The sequence below is a fragment of the Contarinia nasturtii genome, unplaced genomic scaffold (assembly GCF_009176525.2).
Source record: "Contarinia nasturtii isolate CC-2019 unplaced genomic scaffold, AAFC_CNas_1.1 Cnas_scaffold_695, whole genome shotgun sequence".
Taxonomy (NCBI): domain Eukaryota; kingdom Metazoa; phylum Arthropoda; class Insecta; order Diptera; family Cecidomyiidae; genus Contarinia; species Contarinia nasturtii.
The window spans coordinates 3,800,999-3,819,250 of NW_022198046.1; positions in this window are offsets into that span (position 1 = coordinate 3,800,999).

An 18,252-nucleotide genomic window follows, 5' to 3' on the forward strand; every position below is an offset into this window, starting at 1 on the left:
GTATCGATGTGTATTATACATTGTATAAACGAATTGAATTTGAAAATGTGAAAATTTAAGCTCGAGTTATTTCGTCTTTTGCTTGAAAATTCGTGAAAATGCATGGAAATTTATTAGTTTGCGGTACTAAAGCTACTCTTCAAAAGGTCGTTTTTTTTTCGAAATAGCATATCAAGAATTACAAACTGAGCAATTCTAATCAATCGCAGATTGACTCGGATTTCAACGTCTTCGAATTCCCATACAAATTCTTAAAAAACCCTCATTTCCAAGAAAAATCCAGGACGAATTCATGATATCATGATGCTTGCAAGCAAAACTAAATGCGGTTTCAAGTTGAAACTCTCAACCCGAACCGATTTTGAAATGCATAAATATTTGAATTATCTCTGTGTAATTGAAACGAACATTTGCTCTGTGACGTGTTACCATTGGATGCTACAATTTTTCTGAATACATGTACCTTGCCAATTAGCTACCAATTATATTCTTTCAAGTGTTAAATGCAATGTCTTATTAACAATTTGTGAGAAAATTGAATTATTGTATGAAGATTAAGAATATTCTCTCGTTTAATTTATATGGTGTCATTTGTAAATAGAGGCATAGGAATGCTGTGAAATATAGATTAAATGACAATTTCATTCCTGTTTTCATGCTCTCAACTTCGAATCTTATCATTCTGTCGGCAAATTATATTTCATTTTCATAAAACGAGTGTGAGTGGAAAACGATCAAATGTATGCATGAAAGTGTGTTTCTTTCTATGTGGTGCATTCATTAATATGAAACTATCCAGCCATATGTTATGGATTGTGTCTATCGACCGACCTCTCTGCATGTTTACTGTGGTGGCGCGTACATTGTTGGCTTTCATTTCACTCGAAATCCGTTCGCATAGTTGCGGATGTTCGAACGTAAAATTTACCGACTGAAATAATGGGGAAAACTGATAGAAATGAAATGATGGAATAGCAGAACAGATTCGCCCCATGTCATTCATTGAAAGTTGGATTCTGAAATTGAGAGAATTCACAGTGAAAATATAACAAAGAAAAAGTGCTGGAGTGAGAAAGAGTACTCGGCCAACGTTTGGCCGAGCCAGTGATTGTTGAGCTGAATGGCGTTGACATTTCTTTTTCACGAATACGAAACGATGCCACTCATACCACACATTCACAACTTTGATTGTGCCATTTATTTACTTTTGCTAAAATATTTTGATTTTGGCGTTTTATTTTTCGACGTCTTGCTGAAACAACATGTATATACAAAATGTGGTTTAGTTGGAAAATAAAACGAGCATTACATTTTCAGAAACAAAACTAAGCTGGTGAAACATGGTAACGAAAACGTGCGAGAGATGTGGAAAGAGAGAGAGAGAGAGCGAGAAAAAAAAGTCGAAAATAATTTGCTATGTTTATTCGTAATTCTATTGGCAAGCTATTCGTACGGCGAATACACAAACGAGTGAACGACAGAGCGAACCAACAGTCAGCTATGGTAGTCTTTGCTACTGGCTAAATTGAACGTGGCGTTATTTTGCTAAACACACATTCTCTGTATCATTTGTTGCCATACTTTTGTATGTTGTTGTGTTGTTTTTCTTCTTCCATTTTTTCCCTAATTTTACCTTCTTTTGCATAATTTTCTGTTTATTTCGAACCAGCCGTAGTTTGTGTCTCTCAAGCAAAACTTGCGTCGACTACAACGTGTTTGCATTATGATTGTTATTCCGATGTGAATAGACGACAAGCGTGCCAAAAACACCAACTTTTCTTCTATGACTCTCTTTTTCTCGCGGCTATCTCTGTTTCATTCTCTCGCGTACAAACAATATTCTCTATCAGCAGTATATGTGGAAATGAAGCAAGCGCGTGCTTACGCTTTTTCCCATGCTATTCATGTGCCGTTTATCATTTCTCTTGCTACTCATTCCATAAAATCCAAACAGCGAAAATTGAGCATGCACCACCCGACCGTAATAATCTAAGTATGTAACGATACGAACGCGCTCCTTCCACTAATCCAAGCTTGTATCACGAACATGTGCCGTGCATAAATGTATGCTATAGATGTCGAAAATATTGCACATAGGTATGTATCCTACTACGTAGTATCATGTGTACACCGGATCTCTTTTTGGCGAGCAAGAGATATGAAAGCACACTGAGTGTGCAGACAGCAAAGCGAAATACAAATACCTACCACATCAACATCCGAGTTTGTACCGATTTTTCTACTTTTACGCTCGGTTTCGTCTCTACACTTTGGCTCTAGCTCTCTGGTTGCTAGTGTTTTACTGTTATTTCTGTAATTATTATTGTTATTCGGTTGATGTGCACCGATCTTGCTTTTATAGACGACAACTTCACCGAATACCGAATACCAAAATACACTTGTATTTATATATACGTGCTTCGACTTACCCTCGTTCACATAAATTCTTGCCAAATCGTTTCGCTCGTTCACTAACTCGCTTTGCAGCAACAAACATACACACACACACATGCATACAGTCATCTCCGACCAGAATGGCATTCACAATTTTACACAATCCAAGCAGATGGAAAACGAAGAAACATACACAAATACTGAATGCATTACGAACATTCTGCAATATTTTGTGTCTGAAGCGCGACTGAATGAGCGCTATTTGTGCGCTCGATGTGTGTCGTCTTTGATAACAATAGCTATGCTATTCACATAGATATATAGAGTAATGACACTGGTAAAGTTTCATCCATCCCTATAGCATAAATATACATCTATATATATATTCTCACACACAGTGTGAGCAACGAGAATCTACTCTAACAATTGTGATGTGCTTTGTGTAACTCTCGGTGTGTACCGAAGCAATTGATGTACACTTTTGGCACATACATAATGCCATCGCTTTTTGTGTTGGGTGGCAGGCGACGAAAATCGGATGGCGTGCACAGCATACACAAACAACACTATACTATGCCATTGCGTACTTATACACGATTGTCGAGATACAGACCAGTGCGAGAGAGTGTATTGTAATTCAAGCAGATACGATGACATGACATGGCATACGTACGTAGGTGGTTATGGTGTTAAAGTCATCGAGAGTGTGAGAGCGCATACATATATATATGCTTTTGTTTTCGTGTACTGATCGATTGCCAGGACTTAACAGTTCCACACGTACGTTGTGTTTCTCTCGTTGTACTACACTTTATACCTCGTTCATTTCATAGGAAAGTCAGGAAAGTGATATGCGTACCATCGAGACTTGGTCTCTCTTTTGAATTTGGAAGCAGTAGTTGTAGCAATACTCTGCCACCACCATTGCCACTCAATATGTGTTTGGGAATGGGACATGTGTGTATGTGTATGAATATGACGGCAGCGGTCACACTTTACCATTTATTCGGTATGCACAAAGATACTTCAGTGCTGCAAAACCATGTACGGGTCTGCATAGTAATGAATCTTGAGCATTTTATTTGCTTTGTAAAAGTGATTTCATCCGCCATAAATGTGCCTTAATGCAGCACCCCAACCGTCAATGTTTATTTTGCACACAGCAACATAATGCCATCGTAAATATGCGGCAATATTTCTACAAATATACAATTTGGCATCAACTTGATACGATTCAATACCGAATTTCCATCCACACATACACACTGGGACCACTCATCCCAAAAATAAGAGTCGACAATTTTCCAAACACATACATGCAATGTGCCATGTGCTCATCATACTGCCAGCGGTCGTTGTTGGTGTTGTTGCCATTGTGTCGAAACATTTGAGGTGACATTCGACAAAAACAGACAACGAACATTGGCATCAATAGCCAAAAAACTGTAAAAAAAACCGTAAATGCATAGATTTCGGGACACGCACCACATATCATATATACATCTCTTGATGGATAGATAGATTGGGTATTTTGTCAGTGTACAGTAGTGTTCATAATACACATAGCTATAAACATTCACATAGAATCATGAAAACAACAGTAGCATACATCACCATCATCACCAGTGTGGCACATTGAACAATATGCGAACGGAAAATGTGTGCACACAAACTATGCGAACGCGTGATAATGTTTCGAGTTAAGGCACGATGAGATGAAACACAGACAAAACGACATGTTGGGTTCGCTTTTTGCAAATGCATATTATTTGCATGTTTCCGTCATATAGAGGAACAAAAAATACTCAATGGAGGTATGATTATGTGTGCGCACATAAAACCAAATGCGAATGGAAAACATCGCATAATATCAAAAGTTCGAATCCCTAATATGGTGTGAGGTTGTTGTGGGTGCAATGTTGAAAATGTGCTCGAACATTTTGTGGCATATATGCTCTGCTCTTACTCCCTTGGCTTCATGAAAAATTGTACCACATTGTGTGTGGATATATGTATGTATGCGTGCGTATAATGTGTGGTCGAGACATGAGAAAAATCAAGCATTTAATGAAAAAGGGATGGAGAAAACGAAAAAAAATCGCAGAAAGCACTTACTGTCTCGGATTCTCTTGGTGCTTGATAATTTCCATTTTCTTATGCTCGTTTGTTTTTCTCTCTTATTCTTTTCTCTGCTTCATTTACAACCACGTCGCTGTGTGTTTTTTTCTTCATTGCCATCGTTGTTTTTCTCTTTTTCTCGCTTTTCTTCTACTCTACTTCTATCGGGTAACAAATGCTATTACCCGTTGTTGCCGTACATTTTTGATGGCTGTTTTTGGTGAGTGAGACGCGCTCATTGTTGCTTATTATTTTCTTTTTTTGTTCTTCGTTTCTTAAGATCGTACACAATATGTGTGCGCGAGCGCTTTTTTTCCTCTCTCGGTCGCTTGCTCGTTTCAGTTGTTTTGTTTTATTTTTCGCTTTTGTTTTGCTTATTGTTTTATTTTGTGTGGATAATTTTAGCTGTTGGCGTTGTCAGACTATTGAAATATCACGAAAGCATGAGTTGCTACTGACAGAGAATACAAAATCCAACACAATCCTGTGCGTATACCCACCACATTGTTACTATAGCATATATTCCATGTAGCTATATTATCGTTGCTGTTCATGTCGTAGCTTTTCATTTTATCGGTTGGTTGTTCGGTCGGTCGGTTGGTTACTACATGCAATGCTATCCAATTCCATTCGTTTCGATACAAGTCGAATATTAGCGCTTCTGGCACAAATTTTTGCTCTGGCATAATGTGCAGGATGTATACCCTGATTATAATCAAACCAACCTGCTGTATTATTATACAGCTATGCATTATCTATGTATATAATATGAGAGTGAGGTAAATACTGCAACAACAACAATGGCAGCAGCAGCACGAACGGGAATGAGTGACTGATCCACTTTTGAATGGCGTACAACACACGATGCGAGAGTACAAGAGCTTCATTCAAACACAGTTATCGCGTTGCATTCAACTTTGCTCTGTTTTGCCCTCTTCATCATATCAATTCTATATTCAGCACTGGCGTGTGCTGGTTATGCACGCTACTAGTGCAGTCATCACCCACTTGCTAAACCTCTACCCACAATCCACATATATACGTATAATAACCTATAGTAATATATGCAGATGGGAAACTTTGTAATAAAATTCTCTGGTCGAAGGGATTGCGGTGGGACTGACGGCGGATTGGTAAAATTTTCTGGTGTATTATCGGGCGAAAGTGCCGATGATTTTGATGATTTTGTTTTCATGAATAAGCTGATACGTGTACAACATTGTGTTGGTGGTTCAAGTGTTGCGTCACGTTATGTGCGATGATTTTGAGAGTGAGCATGATATGACGAGAGGAAAAATTATAAAAATCGTATGAGAGTGTGAGGGAGAAAGGCGAAAAGGAAAAAAATACCGGGTGAGGGTGGCAAAGCGCACCCCACGCGTGTTCTACTGCTTTAATGCATAATTGTAATAAAATCTATGAACAATACACAATTTAAATACTCTTGCAAAAAAACAACATTTGATCAATACCATCGGAAGCGCTGATTGATCATGCATAGTTCACAAACGCATTGGCTATTATATCAGCCGCTTTTAAACTCAAACAGGAGAAGGAGAGAAATTGTTGTGAATTTTATTCACATTTGTTTTGCACAATTTTATTGGTTGACTTGTGAATAAAACGCCACGTATTTAATTGAATCACAGTTTTTTTTGAAAATAAATCATTTTCACGGCAGCGTTGCTTGAAAAATATGTATGTTCACTTGTTTTTTTACTTTTCCGCACACCTAGTGTAGGGAAGGTATTGTATTAGGCCAAAAAATTAAAGTCATCCCAAAACATGTTTTCTATGCATATTTAATGTAGAAAACACGATTGGAGATGATTTTGTGGCATATTAATGTGTGTCGCTGTGTGTGATGTGTCCTGTGTCCTGTGGCGTGTTGCCAAAATTTGTTAACTCGATAAATCTTTTTCCAAAAACTCAATTCAAATTCTGACTTTGCAGGATGATTTGGGACTACTAGGAGACGTGCTGATTAGTTTTTGAGCAATATCTGTTGACCGGTGTAATTTTTTTGGGTCCGAATGGACACAATCCATACATTTTACTTTTTTGATCATTTTTCAACCATTTTGGTGACACGATGGTTTCGTGCTCAGACATGAAATTCAAAATCTGACTTTACGGGATGATTGGGCGTTACGAGGAATAGATCTGGTCAAATTTTCAACGACATTGATTGATCGATGTAAAACTTAGACTGTGAAGAGGCACTTATGAGAAAAATGCCTTAAAATGATATTCTTTCGATTTGAACGCTGAAAGACTGTGTAGTGGGGGTTTTTTGGCACGAGAAACCCGAATCTGATGTTAGTTTTAAGATGTAATCAATTTTTCACACACTTTTCATACAAAAATCCACAAAAAGTTTCATTTTTGTATGAAAGACTTGCCTTTGTGGTACTGTAATGATGTGAAACTTTGAACAGGCTATTTTTTTAATTGAAATTTCTTTAGACTTAGTATGATTACTTATTTTGATAAGAAAATAATATTCACAAGTTTTCACGGTAATTTAAGTTACTGCAACCATACGTAGACCATCATTTCTGTTTATTCCAAAAATTTCGGTTCCATGCGGAAAAGTCAGCTTGCGTACGTAAGCCTCTTTATTTTTGTGTGCAATGAAAGCATTGTTTGGAAATAAAATGTTTGTTTGTCGATATGTTCGAATGCGTGTTCCATGATTTTCCAGAATGGTTAAATTTATGCACAATCGAAAAACAATGTTCAACGGCAAACAGATGCTGCCTCAAAAAGCTAAAAAATTTTGCGTTACAATGAGATAAGAGTCCGTTGATTGCGACATTAAATCAACAAATGTTAGGCTCTGAATCAGACATGGAAATGCGATAAAATAGCAATCCTTAGCTGGTGTACACGATTCATGAATAAACGTCACACGGCGTGGAAATAATTTGTATTAATCCACAATTACTGAAATCGATTGTGACGTCCACAATTTGTCCAATATCTGAATTGTTGAAATGACTTTGCCAATGCCAGATACACACGTACAACGCATATTGCACACCTATTATTCAAATTTATCATGGCGTCACATTGGCCATTGTGCGGGGTGTGCAAGTGTGTATCAAAACAAATATGTCTGCCAGAAGTGCTGTGGTATCAGATGGACCATCCTGTTATAAAATAGCGCCAACATAACATAACGTAAGGATATATTTTACCATAGTCAATATTGTTAACTAACTAATTTATCGTCATTTCATGATCTTAAAGCCATTTTCAAACTGAAGTCAACAGCGTGGAGATTCACAATTGATGAACGAACTGCATAAATGGATGAGCCATTCAGTCTTTCAGCACAAGATGAACTGTTCGATTCGTTTTCCACACTTTTTTTTTAAATCATTCATTCAAACAATTCATAAGTTTGATCACACTGGCCCATGGCAAATCTATAGCAATCACAATATCTAAAGTGGGTCATCAGTTTTGCATTTGTAAATTTATTCGGTTGGAAAACCCTTTTCTTGGAATGGTTTTTGTGGGGTAGAGAGCCGTTTTGTGGTTGGATTTCATTTTCACAGCTAATTTGTAGACTTTGAATGAGAGTGTTCCTTTTCCAATTCCTGCATTAAAGTTCTTTCATTATTCAACACAAGCGTATTATTATTTTGTTGGGACTATATTACACATAGGCACACGCACATCCAAACACATTCCGATTAACGAACCAACAAACTCATACCCCGGACAAATGAAAAGTAACGAAAAAAGAGAATTCATTTTTCAATACATCTCTGCATTTTAAAACTGTGTACGAACAAAAAAGCATAATCGGTGCACGAGCGAATTTATTATTCGAACGCTCTGCAAATATTCTCGTCTATCGGCCATTTTTTTCCTTTCACATATTCGTGCTGATGATAAAAAAAATCAAACATATAATCCAAGCTGCCACACTTCGGAGCCGAGAGAGAACAAAAAAAACGATGTTTGTATGCTTTGCATCAGCAATGGCAGCGGTTGGGCGACGAGACCCATTACATTGTTCATCACAGCGAATAACTCTGTCGCTTTTTCCTCTACTCATTCATTCGTTCATTTGCTCGCTCGTTCACATTTTTATTTCATTTTTGTGTGTGTGTGTGTGTGTTTTTTTTTCTCTGTGCGCCCTTTTATCCTCACTCCAGGCAAATCGGCATCAATTCGAATTTACATTTGCTGGAGCAACATTCCATCGTGCCATCGTTCCATCAAGCAAATCCGCGTGTGCCATATCACTTTGCCATATAGAAAGACAGAGATGAAGAGAGGGAGAGAGTGTAGTGTAAACGACAAACGTTCTGTGAAACGACATCACAGTTGCTTCGTTATGCATGCGCTGGTAAATGGCAAATCGCACCCACAGCGAACACCAAAGAATACAAAAAAACAAAACGGTTTCGGATAATGGCTAAGGTTATGTTTGCACCACACGACTGATTCCTCACACTCTGCTCACTGCTGCTGTCATATCCACAGAGAATGCTCTGTGTTTGAGCGCTAACTCAGAATAAATGCTGAAAAAATGGTTGGTATAAAAAAAGCGCTGCCAATGAAGAAAAAACCATGAAAATGGTTGGAGCGAGAGAAAAGTGAAGATAGAGAGAAGAGGGAGGAGAAGAGCATCGAGCAGAAACAGAAGCAAAAGCAAGAACACAAAGAAAAAAGGTAACGACAACGATAGCGGATTGTGATGGGAGCAAACAACATGGAAATGGTAAAATAAAAATGTGAACGAACCGAAAGCGAAAAAGCGTAAAGACTGAGACGAAATGAGAACAAACACACAAAAAAGAGTGGGAAGAGAAAAAAAAGTGAAGAAGAATGAAAACAACATACACAAAAAAAAACTTCTGCACAATTCATCCGAGCATTTACAGTCGTGATCATTGGAGCCAGCGCTCCATGTCGAAACAGTAAACGTATTTCGTTATCCTTTTGGGTGCCTTTTCCATACACACTCACTCATTCTCACCCTCGATGTCTCCCTCTCCGACTTCTATTTTGCCTTCGCTCCATGATTCTATGGCATTCGTTGCATAGCACACAAAAAGATGATGATAATAACAATCACAAACGATGTTATGGTGTTACACCAGATAGAAAAGCGTAGATAAAGTTCACACACTCAACCGTCATCATCTCTTCGGTGCACATCACTCAAGGCGCACAAACAGTGTGATACGATGAGGCAATGGCACATCGCAAAACACAGGCCATTCACATACATATATTTTTATTATACAATTCTAGTTAGATGGATCTACAGATAGATATGGATACATACAGCTCTGCTCGAATGACGAAATGTGTGTATGTACCAAACACACATGAGAATATACACACACACACACACACACAAAAAGTGGAATAAAATCATCGGATAAAAAAAAAAGCACACACTCACCCCACTCGTTCGTCGCTCGTGTACATACATTCTATATCCTCCGTTCGCTTGAAATGCTATAGCGAATCTGATGTGCTATTGCATATACATAATGATAATAAAATAACACATTCATCCATTTCTATCGTTCAGACGTCGACATCTCTATTTGTGTGTACACATATAAAATTTACCGAACGAACCGAAATTTCGAACAGAAGATGAGAACGAGAGAGTGGGATGCGAAAAAGCGAAACGCATATTGTGCGCTTAGCACATTTCACATATACAACACGTATCCTATAAAGTGAGATCCTATAATATTTGTGATGTACGTTTTGCCACTTCGATCGGCTTACCAATTCGCACACAGCACGCGCGCTCCCGAATCAAATCTAGCGAAACGATTGTGCTAAAATATATGATAAACATCACTGTGGTATTTAACTATACCTAATATATAGACCCCGAAATCGAGATGGAGCGAGAATTTTGTGCATTTTCTCTCTCTCTCTCGCTTCCTCTCTCTATCAGAGAATCTCATACTCTCATTTGCTCGTCGGTAGCATTGGGCTCGCACTTTGAGTAGCACAGACAGCGAGACCAAACATTTTCGATATGCTGTTGTATCGCAAAACACAACCAAAACCAAAAACCCACCAGAGATAAAATATTTAACGCTCAGAAGCAAACTCGGACATGTCAAAACCAATTGGATTTCTTTTTTCGTTGCGGGTGGAATTGTGTTGGGACGCCATTTGAGCGGCAGTAGCATCAGCAGAAGTATCATCAGTACTTGAAATTCTCGTTGGGAAAACTTGCAAATTTTTATCTTTTGCCAAATGGCTACTTAATTTGAATATTAAGCTGTTTTCCATTTCGATGAAATGGAATTTATAATCAGAATATCATTAAGAAATGCTCAAATCAATTTCCCCTATGTGTGAATTAATGCGAAAAATTCTGATTCTGATTCTCTCATTCATTCGAACGATATTGCATTAAATTCTTCTTTTTTTCATCTCTCAAAAGTGAAGCTAACACTATTCGCAGTTGCAAATACAGAAAAAAAGAATCAACCAAACGAATGAACAAACGAATAGCAAAAATGAAAGCAACGTAAACGATAGAAATGCAGAGCAAAAAAGTTTTTTGCGAGACTAAAGCCGAAATTGTACAGAAAGAACAAAAAAAATCAACGACGAGAAAACATCATTCGCATAATACCCACCGATTTCAGCGTGGCCTGAAAGTTTTTCACAGTATACTCGTCGAGTGTAATCATAGTCTAGCTTCGCTTCGCTTTCGTTACTGTCCTTTTTTTCATTCTTCTCTGTGCACAAAGTGCGATCGCTATACTCGATTTTGTGTGTGCTGTTTTTCAACATGACACTCGAGCTGCCATCAGTCCGTGAGCAGTAGCACATTGAATGCTGTACGTGTGGTGCTCAGTTCAGCGTGTATTTTGTATTCGTTAAAAAGTTTTTTCCACGATTTTCTCGATTTGCTGCTATACCTTTTCGGTCGTTTCCTCTTTCTCAGTTCCCATTCCCTGTTTCTACCTCCTCATCCCTCTCCACTGCTTGACATTGCCAAGCAGTTCTCTCATCATCTCATACCACTCACGATTTGGCTATCGTGTTCAGTGTGTGTGTGTGTGCACTTTTCTGGCCCTTTCCACACCACACGCAACAACAACGATTCTCTACACTTTTCTCTGACTCTTTTACTCTATGTGAATGCTGACATGCATCTATATAAATGCGCTCGTTTGCGCCGGTATTATAAAATAGTGTACATTATGTCTTCGTTCGTAACCCGTCACACGCGCGCACAGTTAACAACGGAAAATGTGGTGTTTGATAAAGTTCTATTGTTATTAGTGTTGTTGTTCGTTCAAATGTGGAGAGGATGGTGGCATAGCGTGGCATTGCCTTTTTTCCATTGTCGGATCTCGTGCTCGTTTTTCTTGTTTTCCGTTTTTTTATTGTTGCTTCGCCGTTTTTGATCCTCTGTTCTTTTGCTTCTGTTACCGCCGCCACCACCATCACCACCACTGCCATCATCGTCGTCGTCATTGTCGTTTTTTTCTATTTACTCTCTTATGGTCTCATGCCGAAACGCAAAAACGAATCGGCCGAGATACATGTGTACGATTTTATACTAGTATATGTATAACGTGTTGGGAAGCGCAATCATCACGATTATTCAGTTGTGTGGTTTATGCCGTCTTTTTATGCACAGCAATGCTGCTGCTACTGCTATTACCATTCCATCGGCAAACATTCACCAAATGCCTTTTTTTGCTACTTTTTGCTGCTCCTGCTGCTACTACCACTGTTGTTGTTATTGCTGTTGATTCTCCATTTGTTTTTTCTTCCTTTTTTCGCATTTTTTTCGGTGTACTTTTTTTTTCTTTCAATTCGAAAGCGTGCTTCATCTGTTCGGTTTATGGATATGAGATGTTTGTGTGTGTGTACATTTTTTGTTGACGTTGGCAGTGTGTCGGCGGCAATGCGATGGAATGTGAATTCAGCTCGATTCTCATTGCACAACGGACAATCGACTTCTACATTTCAACTGCCACAGGATGCTAGACGATTCGGTTTCTCTTGTCTTCCTTTCTCGCTGGCTAGCAAAAATTCAACTTTTCAATTTGACACTTTTCGAAATGGATATAACTGGTTTGTGTTTTATTTTTCGGCAAAACAATTTACAAAACAAAAAAATAACACATTTTACCATGGGGCAAGTTTTGAAACCAATTTGACCCATTTTGAAAAATTTCAAAAAATTATTTTCGAAAGAAAAGAGAAGAAATACGACAAAATAAATATAAATTATAATATATAATTCATAAAAGCTTTTTGACTTTTATTTTTGGCTCCAATTTTTTTCCCATTATTTTTTTTTTTCTAAATTGTACGACTCTTGCCTTCGCATTTGTGAAACGGTAAATGTGTATACACACATAAAATGCACACACAAAAAATAAAGATGAAAATATAACAAAAGCAAAAGCGACGACGATGACGATGAGGACGAAAAAAAGTTTAAAACGCAAAGAGCACAAAAAAGGCACACGACTGTGGCGTCTTTTTACCATCGTTTCATTCTTTCTATTTGTCGTTTTTTCTCGATTTCTTTTTTGAACACTCTCATCTACACATATTCACAACGGATTGAGAAAAAAAACACATCTACGACGACGATGACGATGATGGCGACGACGACGACGACAAAAAAAGCAGCATCAAGAAATGGAAAAAAGGAAGAAGCAGAAGAAAAATATCAAAAAGAAAAACGACACAAAGTGGGAAAAAATGGAAGAAAGAGAGAGAAAAAACGAATTGAATACTTACCGCAGTATGAGCATTGAGCCATGTATTCGAGGCGAAAATTTTTATAAAATAAGAGATAGCGTAGCGGGAAAAAATACGAGCAACGGCAAGAATATCAAAAATACCAGCAAAAGTAGAAGTAGCACAGCATTTGCACCAATGAAAAAGGACCAGAAATGAGAAGAAGCAGAGAGATGAGATGGAGTGAAAGGTAGAGAGAATGGGAGAGACAGAGAAAAAAAGGCATCAGAAAAGAAATCAAACGAACAGAATGTTCAAGGAAAGTGAGGAAAATAAAGTAAGAGCGACGGTGGAAAATGGATGTGTGCATAGGATTGGAGTGCTTTTTAGAGCTGAAGACAGTGTGACATACAGCACATTGCCAGAAGCATTACACGCCATCCTCAAAACATCAAAACAGAAAAATAACACAGAAAAAAAAGTTCGAAGCAATGAAAAAAAAAAAAAACTTTCAGACATTGTCGTTTGTATCAGATTGCCATCCCTCATGGTCTTCACTGTGACTGCTGTTGCTGCTGCTCTATACAACGAACGATACAGATATGCGGTGGTAATATTAATATATAAACACATGAAAACAACAACACTAACGATATAACGTAGCATGAGGACGTAGACGATGATGAAACGAGAAAATTGCTAAAAAAGAAGTCGAATCTAACAGCAGCATCAGCAGCAGCAACAATAACAACAACAACAAATGACAAGAGAATGAGGCGAAACATCGACTAAACTATGTATGGCAATGGCAAAAAGTGATGCTTAAAAGGTAACATGTTTGCTGAAAATTCGGTTCTCTCTATCGAACTTTTCGTTAAATGAACACATACCATTCGCATACAAAGAATTCGAAACGGAGACCGTCTGTGCTGGAATTTTTTCCTTAACATTTTCTTCGTTTTATACATCTTCGACCGAAAATTACAAGAGAGTTTTTCTTTTTCACAAGTGTACATAAGAGGAACGCATATATTCGATCGGAACGATGTGTATTTTAGCGTAATTTTATGTTCGTGATTTTCTTTTTTTTTCTTCTCTTAGTAATACTGTGTGACTATGCTCAAACAACGATGTAATGAAAATGCCATAATCTAAAAAGCATTTTGAATGACAAGAAACATTCAAACATCCTCTTCGCAAATGGCAATAAATTGGTATTCCATCATCGCATCTGTATCAATGTCTATCAATATATTCACCCCAACAACCAGCACAGTATTTATCTGAAAGTATAAATTTTGTGTGATAGCAAACGAAAGCATTTAAGCATTCCATCACCAAAAGAGACAAATTTCCATCGTCAATACCATTTACCGGTTGGTGGTGCACATGCTATGGCTAACATATTTATTACTACATATTTCATCGCAAATATTATAAATGTATGAGAATAATTTGGGCAAGAACACTTTATTTTGTCACTTGTTTCTACAACTGAATCGAAAAGTTTTGGTGTATCCAAAGAATGTTACCCCAATTCCGAAGTCATTGAACACATACATATGTGAGAGATGTTTTAAGCTAAAGCTGACTAATTCCATGCAAAATGAATGGAATAATTGTTAAATGATTGGAAAAAAAGATGTATAACATCAAAACTATAACTTTTCGCATTGAATGAGAATAAGATACATACGACAAATAGAGAGGAAAAACTTTTTGTATTGTTGAACCTAGAACGACAATGACAAACCGAAAACTCGGCATTGGAAGTATGTGATGAATCTTATTTCGAGTTGATTCGACGTGTATTATTGATTAATTTCCCAATAATTTTGATGCAGAGAAAATCGTATGAGTCTCTGGCTCGTTTTATTAAAATACGTTTTGTTTTATCGTCTGTAAAATGTCAATGGAAAAGGATGGTAAAAGTCAACGATGAATTCGAAAATGGTTTGACGCACCTATTCGAATCATTATTATTTCACCAAGTCGTGTGTTTGCTTTCATTGTTGTGCAAAATGCCACAGCCGAACAGGATTGATGCGATAGTTAATGGTGATGCTCATCGAGAGTTTTGTGTGTAAAATGATAATGGCCCATTGTAATATGGGTGTGTGTATGGCATTGTTAGAGCGACAGTGTGGGTGGAAAGAGCATAAAATTGAGAAGAAAGAGTGAATGTGTATTGGCTGTAATGGTAAATTTTGAATGGTGTAGTCGTGCGGGAGTGTGGTGAATGGTATTAAAAATGACTCGTATTTCGGCTGCTTTAAGAGCGGCATGAATTTGACATACGCGTCACTCGTTCAGTACGCGTTTTTATTCACGTAGACGTACAGTACAACATTATCCATTCAACAATTTTGAACTCATTCCATTGCTCATTCCATTGCTCATTCCATTTCCGTTCAAACAACGAAATTGCCGTCACTTCTGCTGCTACTGATGCTGCTGTTGATGATGATGATGATCATCATGATGGTGTGGATGTTCTCTGCGTCGCACCGTGAATGTCAACAATTCAATTTGGGCAAATAAACAAATCGAATTGTAAATTTCTGCAATTTATGTATATTTAATTAGTTAGCGTGAAGCGCGCGCGTGCTACTTTGCCGCCGCCTTCAACTTGACTCGATTCGTTCGTTTGCCTGCATGCCTCTTTGCTTGTGCCGACAACTAGCTCGTTCGCGTGCTTAAAAAGGAAGGGAAAAGATATTAGCAAGTCTTTGAAGAAACGACGGTGTTGACACAACAGAGAATATACGCGGCAAATGCTTTTAGCGCTTTAATAGTTTCATTTTAATGTCAATTTTTTTCGTCTTCTACCCTCTTCTCCTTTATTAGATTGGTTTTGTAGACATCGGCATGTATATGTATATTTATCGGGGATTTGTTGGATGGGGTGAGAAAGCACTGACTTTATCAAACGAAATGAGAGCACGCGACATCACGATGAGATACAAATCAAGACACATAATTTAGCTGTGGAATTTTCACATTCCGGTCGCATTTTAGCATCAAATATTCAATCACATACGATGTTTTGTGAACATTTCAACATATTTAAGTGCATTCCATTCGAAGTTTCTTTCGCCTAGACTGTTCAATACGAATCTTTAAAAAAACTCGAGATTTGTGGAATTCAAAATGACTTTTCGCCAATAATTTCAAAATTCAATTCTATCGATCAGTCTATTTAACAATGGAAAACATTTTCTAGTTCAAATTCATGGGCGGACGTAACATTCTTTTTCAAATAGCTTGCACAACAAATATTCAACGCATTGACAACAATGGTATTCGAGGTGAAATATGACAAAAAAGGGAGAATCTTTTACAATTATGATTATTGCAATGAGCGGAAAATGGGCTTTGGTTGTGTGTTCGGAAAGTGAGACCGAATATGTGGTAGGTATAATCCCATTCAGTTCAGTTAATCCACACAGAAAGCGTGTCGAATACCTTTGCCTTTTTTTAAAAGGATATCCCAATCCCCAGCGGTACTAACAACAAAAAGATACACATATATAAGTTGTTTTTTTTTCTCTCGAAAAAAGGTGGCGAATAAAATTCGGTTGCATTTGGGAAAAACCCGACATTCAACAACATCCACATGCGGTTCGAGCTCAAGAAATACTCGCATAAATATACGAGAGAAATAGTAGGAAAAAAAGGCTTTCAAACAATCGTTGTGATCTTTTTTCTCTTGATGTTTTTTTTTCTCTGGAATTTCCGAACTCTGCACTTTTGTTCGCATCGTCGTTCCACATATATCGCTTTTTTCATACTCAACACACCAATATATTCCAACTCATCTTATTCGTTCGCATTTTTTTTACTGCATTGAAATTTGTTTTTCGTTTATTTTTGGCCAAACTATTTGCTTTCCATTTTTACGTGCATTTTCATTTGGCATTGCTCTCTTTCTCAATTCTCTCGCTCTGTTTCACTCTCTCTTCAATGAATGCACAGTGCACACATTTTCACCGATGAAATGTAGAAAATGTCGGAAGAGAATGAGAAAAAGAAGATGAAAAAAATGAAATAAAAACTGCTTGCTTTATATCTTCACATGCTCTCTGTATTTGCGAATGGAGCAAATTTAAAATGGAATATTTTGTGTATCGTCGACATCGTCGTTGTCGTTGATGACTCCTCGGTATATGTGTGTTTTCCTTCATTGCATTGCATTGGCTTGGTTTCGGTTTGGACTCTCTATGTTTTCTTTTTGTTATATTTTCTCGTCGTTCATTTCATTTTCCACATACAATATTGGTGTTTTACTTATTTTGCAGTGTCGTGTGTTGCTGTGATGGTATGAGAACGTGTGAAAAAAGTTTGCATTGTGTTTGTGAACGATAGAATACCCTAAAAAGTTCCGACGATAAAGACGACATCGACGCCAAGCATTGAAATGATTACACAGACATCGAATGAACATAGCCAGCGTATCGTATCGATATTTGGTGGAGGAAATCACCAAGAGAAAAGAAATGGAAAAAAGGTAAAAAAAAATAACACGAACAAACGACATCACAAAAAGCAAAGCAAAAGTAAATGCTATGCGAAAAAATAACAGGCAGCGAAGAGCAACAAAGAGAGTAAAAAAGAACAAAAAAATAGAAAAATAAGAAAAAAATGTATGTATAAATACGAGAGAAAAATGGAAATGACAAATGGTATCGTATGCGAGGTGATATGCGAGGTGCGGCAACAATTTTCATTCGTCTCTATACATATAGACTACTATGTATAGAGTATGAAGTGTAGAACTCACATGAAAAAAATAAAATAAAATGCGGCTGTTGTTTTGCAACACACATAGTCAACATACACTGGAATACAGAGCAAATGTTTTATTTTTCTCTCTTTGCAATTTGCGTTTTTGTTTTTGCTTGTTGTGCTTTTGTTTTCATTTCACTTGAGAACGGTTCAACTCGTCCATGTGCGCGCTCATTTTATTTTCTATGTATGAGTATATGTGTATTTTTGTGTAGTCTCTCGGTGGTATGTTTTTGATCACGTCTG